This window comes from Notamacropus eugenii, chromosome 3, assembly GCF_028372415.1.
Source record: "Notamacropus eugenii isolate mMacEug1 chromosome 3, mMacEug1.pri_v2, whole genome shotgun sequence".
NCBI classification, from domain to species: domain Eukaryota; kingdom Metazoa; phylum Chordata; class Mammalia; order Diprotodontia; family Macropodidae; genus Notamacropus; species Notamacropus eugenii.
In genome coordinates this window covers 471,583,212-471,594,164 of record NC_092874.1, presented here as the reverse complement: position 1 = coordinate 471,594,164, position 10,953 = coordinate 471,583,212, and the positions used below count along the sequence as shown (strand labels likewise).

The 10,953-nt window shown below is 37.6% G+C and overlaps 1 pseudogene; it reads left to right on the top strand.

Moving 5' to 3' along the window:
* The first annotated feature begins 6,891 nt into the window (after positions 1-6,891).
* LOC140532305 (importin subunit alpha-1 pseudogene) lies at positions 6,892-7,992 on the top strand (annotated as a pseudogene).
* Positions 7,993-10,953: the final 2,961 nt, after the last annotated feature.

Below are 10,953 nucleotides of genomic sequence, written 5' to 3'. Positions count from 1 at the left end.
GAAGAATGGAGGGGGAATGGTTGACATTTTGGGGAGTGGGTGCCCATGATAAGAATATAAACAAAAAAACTTTCAGCTGCTCTTGGTTCAAACAGATGAAGGAGATCTTCATGTTCTGAAAATGCTGACAGATGTGTTGGCTGAGTCACTTCCTGTGACATTGGAAAGATTATGGAGAACAGGAGAGAAACAAGGGGACAGGAGAAGGGCAACTGCTCCAGTGTTTAAAAAAAGCAAAGAGAAGATGCCTTATGAGTCATAGGCTAGTGACCTTGACTTGGAACCTGGGAGAAATGATGAAAAAGATCATCAAATAGATAGCCAGTAAACATCTACCCCAAAGAAGCAGCACTTACAAAGCCCCCCCCCCCCATCCCAGATGGTTTTATAAAGAGTAACTCACACCACACTAATCTTACTTCCTTTTTGGACAAGATTATTAACCTTACAGGCCAGAGAAATACATTTGCATGTACACATACATATATGTATACATGCATATCTATATGTATATGTTACGCACATGCATGTATATGTGAATTTATATATACAGATAAACATGCACATTAAATCATAACAATGTTAGATAGATTCCAAATATTTTGAATGGTTGGATTCAAGAGTAGTCAGCAATAGGTCGGCTTTAAACTGACAGGAGGTCTCTAGTGGAGGGCCCCAGGGATATGTGTTTGGTTCTGTGCTGTTTGGCATTTTTACCATTGATTTGAATAAAGGTGTAGATGGAATGCTTATCCAGTTTGCCTTCAACTGTGAGGGAGAGCTAACACATTGGATGATAAAGTCAGGTTCCAAAAAACCTTAAAAGACCAGAGTATAGAAATCTAATGGGGTTAATTTTACTAAGACCAAATGTAGAGTTGAACATTTTAAAAGAAAAAAAACAGCTCCATAAATATAAGATGGGTTTAGATATTGTCTAGCAACAGTTATGGAAAAGAGCTAGGGGATTTTAATAGACTATCAACTTCATATGAGCCAGTAGTGACTCCCCCCCTGCACTTTTATTCACTCGGAACAAAAAGCAAACAAATAAATCAGTGATCTCTTGAACTGTATTGAGAGGGACATCACTGCCAAGGAATAAAGAGGTCCTAATCTCTCTTTACTGTGTCCTAGTCAGTCTACTTCTAGAGGACGTTAGTCATTCCTGGATGCTACAATGTAGGAAGGAGATTTATAAACTGGTGAGTGTCCAGCAGGGGGCAACCATGAGAGTGAAATGTTGACTGTGTACGAATCGTATGAGGATAGATTGATGAGGATGTTCAACCTCAAGAAGAGAATACTTAGTGCGGGACATAAGAGGCGGCATCTTGTATTTGAATGGCTATTTTGTGAAACAGAGATTACACTTACATTGCTGGGTGCAGCAGGCAAGAAAAGGAACAATAACTGGAAGTTTCAAAGGGGCCAGTTTATGTTGAAAAAAAAAAAAAAGCCTTCCTCACAATGAGATTTGTCTCCAAATGGAATGGCCCTAAGAGGCTCTCCTGGAAAGTCTCTAGGCACTTGCTAGATACATTATATTAGAGAGCTCTTTCATACATTAGCCAGTGAACACCTGGTCAGGAAGAGAATATCTGAGCTAACACTTGGCACAGAATTGGGAACCATTTGGCAACTCATTTGTCTATTATTCAGTTCCAGGGCAGTGAGGAGTTCTTAGGATCACAAGAGCTGAGGGGCCCTACCTGATTAAGAAAAAGAACATAGACCATAAGATCAATGATCATACCTTTTCCTGGACTAGTCCACCTCAGAAGCAAATTTACAAGAATACAAGTCATACCCCAATTGATAAATGCTCAAAGGATATGAACAGACAGATTTCAGAGGAAGAAATTAAAGCTAGCTACAGTCATATGAAAAAATGCTCTAAATCACTATTTCTTAGAGAGATGCAAATCCAAGCAGCTCTGAGGTGATGAGCACATCACACCTATCAGATTGGCTACCAGGACAAAACAGGAAGATGATAAATGTTGGAGAAGATATGGGAGAATTGGAACAATAATCCATTGTTGGTGGAGCTATGAGCTGATCTAACCATTCTGGAGGGCAATTTGGAACTATGACCAAAGCAAAAATGTGCCAGCAAAAATTGACCCAGCATTATCACTTCTAGGACTGTATCCCAAAGAGATGATAAAAATGGGAAAAGGTTCCACATGTACAAAAATATTTATAGCATCTTGTTTTGTGGTGGCCAACAACTAGAAATCTGGGGAATGCCCATCAATTGGGGAGTGACTGAACAAGTTGTAGTATATTAATTTGTGGGAATACTGTTGTTCTATAAGAAATGATGAACAGGGGGACAGAACCAAGATGGCAGAGTAGAAAGATGCATATACTCTAGTGCTTCCCCACAGCCCACAAAATACCTGTAAAAAATGACTCTCAACAAATTCTAGAGGAGCAGGAGCCACAGAACAACAGAGTGAAAGAGGTTTCCAGCCAAAGGTAACCTAGGAGGCCAACAGGAGAGGTCTATCTCATGGGACACTGAGTAGAGCAGAGCCTAGCCCTGGCTATGTGGCACTTGGAGGAACAGGACCTGAACAGACCTCCAGGACAGAATTCCCATCAGGGAGGGTTTCAGATCCCTCAACCAACAAGTGACAAAGAAAGTTTCAAAGGTCAGTGTGGGAGGGCTTTCCCAGTTGAGTGAGAGGGGAATGGGGTCCCTCAACATTGGCCTCAGGTGATGGCAGAGACGGCAAGAGCAGCAGTGGGTACGGTGGTTACGGAAGCAGCTTGGATCCATTGTCCAGGGAGCTCAGCTTAAAGCTTCTGGGGGAATTGAGCAGCTGAACTGAACCTCAGCCATCAGTGGTGACCTCGCCCCCACCCAAAACCCCTGGAGGAATTGAGCAGCTGATCTGAATCTCAGTCCTGAGCACAGTACTGGGGGGAAGAGGAGTACTAGGACCCTCATCTTAACAAAGGATTCAGAAGTCAAGTAACTGGCTGGGAAAATGCCCAAAAAAGGGAAAAAAATAAGACCATGGAAGGTTACCTTTTTGGTGAACAGGTGTCTCCTTCCATCCTTTCAGATCAGGAAGAACAAGGCATACTGTCAGAGGAAGTCAAGACTTCTGTCTCCAGTACCTCCACAATGAATATGAAATGGACCCAGGCCATAAAAGAGCTTGAAAAGTGAGTCAGCAGCTTGCTAAAAGGAGAACCAAAAAAATGGTGAGGAAAATAATACCTTTAAAAAGAGGCTTAACTCAATTGGAAAAAGAGGTCCAAAAAGCCAATGAGGAGAAGGAGGCTTTAAAAAACAGAATTAGCCAAATGGAAGAGAAGGTTCAAAAGCTCACTGAACAAAACAGTTCTTTAAAAGAGAGAGTGGAGTTCAGGAAGCTAATGACTATGAGATAAACCAAGAAGTTAGAAAACAAAATCAAAAGTTTGACAAAACAGAAGATAATGTGAAACATCTCCTTGGAAAAAGAACTGACCAGGAAAATACATCCAGGAGAGACAATTTAACAATTATGGGACTACCTGAAAGCCATGATCAAAAAAGGAGCCCAGACATTATCATTCATGAAATTATCAATGAAAACCATCCTGCTACTCTAGAACCAGAGGGCAAAATAAATATTGGAAGAATCCACAGATCACCTCCTGAAAAGAACCCAAAAAGAGAAACTCCTAGGAATATTGTGGCCAAATTTCAGAGTTCCTAGGTCAAAGAGAAAATATTGCAAGAAGACAGAAAGAAACAATTCAAGTATTGTGGACATACAATCAGAATAACACAGGATCTGACAGCTTCTACATTAAGGGTTTGAAGGGCTTAGAATAGGATATTCCAGAAGTCAAATGAACTGGGATTAAAACCAAGAATCACCTACTCAGAAAAACTGAGTATAATACTTCAAGGGAATAAATGGTCATTTAATGATATAGAGGAGTTTCAAGCACTCATGATGAAAAGACCAGAACTGAATAGAAAATCTGACTTTTAAACACAAGAATCAAGAGAAGCATGAAAAGGTAAACAGGAAAGAGAAATCATAGAGGACTCTCTAAAGCTGAATTGTTTACATTCCTACATGGAAAGATAATGTTTGTAACTCTTGAGACTTTTCTCAGTATTTGAGTAGGTGGAGGGATTATACACACACACACACACACACACACACAGAGAGAGGCAGAGAGAGACAGACAGACAGACAGAGAGAGAGAGAGAGAGAGAGAGAGAGAGAGAGAGAGAGAGAGAGAGAGAGTACAGATTGAGTTAAATCATTAGAGATGACATCCATAAAAAAATAAAATTAAATTAAGGGGTGAGAGAGGAAAATACTGGGAGGAGAAAAGGAGAAATGAAATGGGGCAGGCTATCACTCATAAAAGAGATAAGAAAAATCTTGTTCAATGGAGGAGAAAAGGGAGGAAGCGAGAGGGGAAAAGTGAAGCTTACTCTCTTTACATGTGGCTTAAGGAGGGAATAATATGCTCACTAAATTTGGTATGAAAATCTATTTTACACTATAGGAAAGTAAGGGAGAAGGGGACAAGTGGGGTGAGGGGGATGATAGAAGGGAGGGCAAATGAGAAAAGGGAGTAACTAGAAGTAAACATGTTTGGGAAGGGACAAGATCAAATGAGAGAATAGAAAAAAAAGGAAGGGACAGGGTAGGATAGAGGGAAATATAGTTAGTCTTATACAACATGAATATTATGGAAGTCTTTTGAAAAATGAAACATATATAGCCTATATTGAATTGCTTGCCTTCTCAGTGGGGATGGGGAGGGAGGGAGACAAGTTGGAATTCAAACTATTAGAATCGAATGTTGAGAATTATTATTGTATATAACTGGGAACTAAGAAATATAGGTAATGGGGTATAGAAATTTATCTTGCCCTACAAGAAAAGAGAGAAGATAAGGGAAGGGTGGGGTGTGATATAAGGGAGGGTGCATTGAGAGAAGGAGTAATCAGAACAGAAAGTATTATGGGTGGGGGAGGGGAGAGATGGAGAGAAAAATTGGAACTCAAAATTTTGTGGAAATGAATGTCTAAGCATAAAAATTAATTAATTGATTGATTGATTAAAAAAAAGAAATGATGAACAGGAGGACTTGAGAAAAACCTAGAAAGATTTATATGAACTGGTGCTAAGTGAAATGAGCAGAATCAGAGGAACATTATACACAGTAATAGTCACAGTGTGCGAGGACTGTTTCTGATAGACTTTGTCCACAGCAGGACAAGGACCTAAAATATTCCCAAAGGACTCTTGAGACAAAATGCCATCCACATCCAGAGAAAGAATTATTGAACTGAAATGCAGAATGAAGCAGACTATTTGCTCATGTTATGTTTTGTTTGGTTTTGGTTTTTCTCATGGTTTCTCTCATTTGTTTTAATTCTTCTATGCAACATGACTAATGTGAAAATATGGCTAATAAAAATGTATGTGTAGAATGCATTTAAGATTGTATGCCATCTTGGGGAGGAAAGACTTGTGGAAGTGATTATTGAAAACTGAAAACAAATTAATTTTAAAAAAGAAATAATCAGGGAAACTACATTTTGCTAAAGGGTACCATTAAAAAATGAAGTAGTAGGGTGGAGCCAAGATGGTGGAAAGAAGCCAGAAAGTCGCCTAAGCTCTCCCCAGTTTCCCTCAGAAACATCATTAAATCAAGCCTCTAAGCAGATCCTGGAGTGACAGAACTCTCAAAAAGATGGAGTGAAATAATTTTCTTGATTAAGATAATTTAGAAGGCCTTCAGGAAAAGTTTGTCTCACTTGGGTAAAAGGGGAATGCAGTCCAGTGGATATGGTGTCTGGGCAACCTGTGGGAAGCTCTTAGCCACAGAACGTATCAGCAACCAAAGTCCTGTCTTCCTGGCTCAGCAGACCAGTGGCGTAGCAGTAGCAGGCCAGCTCTGAGGCCTCTCTCCCCAGTACAGTAGGAAAATTGCTAGCCCCAGAACCCTGGCATGACTATGTCAGGTCATCCTAGCACAGTAAGCAAGCTACCAGCACCTGAGGCCCCAGTACATAAAGCCAGCGACTAGGTCCCTGGCCCCCAGCATAAGAAGCTTAGGACAGTGCCTTCTGGGCTCCAGGAGCAGAAATTAACTTTAAAAACCAGGAAATAGGCTCTCAAAATGAGAAAGAAACAAAAAAGAGCCTTGATCATAGAAAACAACTGTGGTTATTGTAATAATCAAAACAAAAACTCACAAGAAGACAACATTGTCAAAATGCCTGCATTTGAAAACTCAAAGGGGAATAAAAATTGGTCTTAAGCCCAAAAACTTCTTGGCAGAGCTCAAAAAGGATTTTAAAAGTCAAATAAGAGAGATAGATGAAAAACTGGGAAAAGAAATGATGGTTATGCAAGAGAAAATCAACAGCTGGGAAAAGGAAGGACAAAAATTGACTGAAGAAAACAAGTTCCTTAAAAGTACAAATGACCAAATGGGAAAAAATCCATTGAAGGAAACAATTCCTTAAAAAGTAGAATTGGCCAAATGGAAAAGGAGGTACAAAAGCTTGTTTTATTGGAAACCAATAAAAAATGTAAAAGAAGGTGGCTTAGTGGTATCAAATCTCAAACAATATCATAAAAAGGTAATTCTCAAAACAGTCTGGCACTGCCTAAGAAACAGAATAATGCATCAGTGGAAGAGATTAGGTAGACGATATATAGTAGTTACTGACGATAATAATCTACTGTTTGACAAACCCAAAGTGAAAGCTTTTGGAGAAAGAATTCAATATTGCTGGACTCTTGCTATTACTTGACAAAGATTTCTGGGAAAATTGGAAAGCAGTTTGGCAGAAACCAGGAACAGACAAACATCTAAAACTGTTTACCAAGATAAGGTCAAAGTTGGCATATGATTTATACTTCATGGGTGTTGGCCTCTCCCCAGGCTCACATCAGTGAACAGGAAGTGTGGGCTTTGGGAAGCATTGCAGATGATGGCTCAGCCTACAGAGACTTGGTTATCAAGTATGGTGCAATAGACCCTTTTTTTTAGCTCCACTTGCAGTTCCTGATATATCATCATTAGCATGTGGTTACTCAAGATATCTTACCTGGACACTTTCAAAGCTTTGTCGGAACAAGAATCCTGCTCCTCCAATTGAAGCTGTTGAGCAAATTCTTCCTACATTAGTTCATCTTTTGCATCATGATGATCCAGAAGTTCTGGCAGATACCTGTTGGGCCATTTCCTACCTCACAGATGGCTCCAAAGACAGGATTGAAGTGGTTGTGAAAATTGGAGTTGTCCCACAGCTAGTGAAACTTCTAGGATCTGGTGAATTGCCCACAATGACTCCTTACCTATGGGCTATAGGAAACATTGTCACTGGGACAGATGAACAAACTCAGATTGTAAGAGATTCAGCAGAACGTGCTGTCTTTCCTAGCCTGCTTACTCACCCCAAAGCCAAAATCCAGAAGGAGGTTGCATGGACCATGTCAAACATCATGGCTGGCTGTCAGGACCAAATACAGCAAGTTGTGAATCATGGATTAGTTCCATACTTGGTTGGAATTCTGGCAAAGGGAGACTCTAAGTCATAGAAAGAAGCTGTATGGGCTATCACAAACTATACAAGCAGTGGAACAATTGAACAGATTGTGTATCTTATCCAAAATGGAATTCGGGAACCTTTAATCAACCTCTTGTCTGCAAAAGACAGCAAAATTGTCTTGGTTATTTTGGATGCAATTTCAAATATTTTTCTGGCTGCTGAAAAACTAAATGAAACTGAAAAACTCTGTATCCTAATTGAAGAATGTGGAGGACTAGACAGAATTAAAGCACTTCAATCCCGTGAAAATGAAATGGTGTATAAGGCTTCCTCGAGCTTAATTGCAAAGTATTTCTCTGCAGAGGAAGAAGATCAAAATGTTGTCCCAGAATCTACCTCCGATGGTTATACCTTCCAGATTCAAGATGGCACACATGGGAACTTTAACTTTTAGATTTTACAGTCAAATCTTCAAGTCTTATATGCCTTGTTCTTGGTATAATTTTCTCTTACTGTCTCTCCACTTTAACATCTTTTTTTTTTAAACGTGACTTTTAATGTAGCACTAATGCATACTTGAACAGTCTGGGCTATGTACATACTGTATGAAACCTCTATCCTCAATAGGGTTCTTATTTCTGTGTGGAATTTCCTGTCTTGCAGTGTCCTGTAAATAAAAGCCTAATTCCCTCCAAAAAAAAAGAAAAAGAAAAATACGCATTAAAATAACTTCACACCTTATACCTATCAGATTGACTACCATGATAAAAAGGGAAAATGAGAAATACTTGAGTGAAAATATAGGTACGCTAACTGTTTGTGCAGCTATGAGCTGGTCCATACTTTCTGTAGAACAATTTGAAACTATGTCCCAAGGCCTCTAAAACTTGTAGATCCAGGAATGCCTCCATTAGGTCTATTTTCCATGGTGATCAGAGAAAAAGGAAAAGAACCTACATGTTCTAAAATATTTATATCCGCCATTTTGTGGTAGCAAAGAACTAGAAACTGAGGGAATGGGCACCAATTGAGGAATGGCTAAACAAGTTGTGGTATATGATTGTAATGGGAAACTACTGTGCCATGAGAAATGAAGAGCTAATTGATTTTAGATAAAACGTGGAAGGATTTTCAGGAAATAATGAATAGTGAAATGAGAAGAAGCAAGAGAATATTATATACAGTAATATTGTTCAAAGAGTTGCTGTGCCTGACTAAACTATTCTGAATATTATAAATATTCAAATCAACTACAAAGGGAGTTATGAAGGGAGTTATGATCTTATGAAGGAAGATACTATCCACCATCAGAGTAAGACATTTAAATCATATATGTGTGTGTGTGTGTGCATGTGCACTGTGCATAACCTTAGATTCAGCAATATGGCCTCTAGATCTGAATCCCAAAGAGATCAAAGGATAAGGAATAGGTGCTATTTGTACAAAAATATTTATAGCAGCCCTTTCTGTGTTGGCAAAAAAAAAAAAAATAGAAATTGAAGGGATGCCCATCAATTGAGTAACAGCTGAACAAGCTGTGTTATGATGGTGATAAAATACTATTGTGCTAGAAGAAATGACCAATTTTTCAGAGAAACCAGGGAACATGTATATGAGTCTAGGCAAAGTGAAGCGAACAGAACAAGAACATTGTACACAGAAACTGTAATACTGAAATACTAATCAGCTGTGAAAGATTTAGCTACTCTGATCAATAAAATGATCCAGGATAATTCCAGAGAACTCATGATGAAAAATGCTATCCACCTCCAGAAAGAAAACTGATGAACTCAGGATGTAGATTGTAGCATGTTTTTCCAATTTCTTTTTTTCTTGCTTTTTAAAAGCAGGACTAATATGAAAATATGTCTTGTATGACTACTTATGTATAATGGGTATCATATTTCTTGCCTTCTCAATTAGTGGGAGAGAGGATGGAGGGAGGGAAAGAATTTGGAACTAAAAATATTTTAAAACCAGAAAAATGCAATAGTAGTATAAAAATAAATAAACACAATTTAAAATGCTTGCATTTTAAAAAACTAAATCTAGGGAATTTAAACATAAATGGATTAAGTGATATTGTTGAACTAGGACACACACAGTAGAGGGAAATAATGCAAAATATGTGTAATAAAATGGAAAATTTTGCTTGAAAAAAAGCGAACTAAGTTCAAATATTTCAGTTCCATCTGAAGATTGATTTTCCATTGGTGATACCATTTTTCTTCCTGACCCTATTATCTATAGCCCCACCCCTAAAAGCTTTAACAGTGTCCTCTATCAGCCTAAGTCCTTAAAAGAAGCTAGGAGTCCATAGGTCATGGGACTGTGTGTTGTGTAAAGTCTACAGTTGTCTAAAATATGGTTAGCTGAAGATTGACAACTTTTGAAATCTATCAACTATGGACAATTTCTGCTGTGTATTGTGTACCTAATCTGTTCCACTGATCTATCACTCTATTTCTTAGCCAGTAACAGACTATTTTCATGAATATCACTTTGGAATATAGTTTGAAATCTGGTTCTCCTGAGTCATATTTCTTTGCGATTTTTAAAAATTGACTAACTTGATATGCTTGCCTTTTTGTTCTTCCAGATGAATTGTGTAATTATTTTTTCTAGCTTTATAAAATATTTTCATGGTGGTTTCCTTGACATAGCACAGAATAAGTAAATTAACTTAGGTACCATTGTAATTTCTGTTATAGTAGCTCAGCAATTAATATTTCTCCAATTTTTGGATCCATCTTTATTAGAATTTAAAATATTTTATAATTGTTTCATACAATTTCTAGTTTATCTTGGCAATAGACTCCCAAATATTTTACATTGTAAATAGTCACTTTATATAGAATTTATCAGCCTACCTCTTGCTGCTGGATTTTGTTGGCAATATATAGAAATTCTGGTGATTTATGTAAGTTTATTTTATATCCTGCTACTTTGCTAAAGTTAATATATATAATATATAATATATATAGTTGCTATTATGTATATATAGTTTCAATTAATTTTAGTTGATTCTCTAAATACACCAGCATATCATCTGCAAAGATAATTAGTTTTGTTTCTAGTTAATACAGTTTATAATCTTATTGCTAGTATTTTATTTTTAAAAATTTTTCATCAATATTAACTAGGGAAATTAGCATATTGTTTTCTTTCTCTGTTTTTGCTGTTCCTGATTTAGGTAGCAGAATCATATTTGTTTCATGAAAGGAATTTGGTAGAACTCCTTCTTTGCCTATTTTTCCAAATAATTTATATAATGTTGGAATTACTTTTCTTTCTAAATGTTTGGGAGAATTCACTTGTGAATTCATCTGGTCCTGTGGATTTTTTTTTTTTTAGGGAGCTCATTTTTGGCTTGTTCAATTTGTTTTTCCTAAATATTCTTGTTCCTCTTCTGTTAA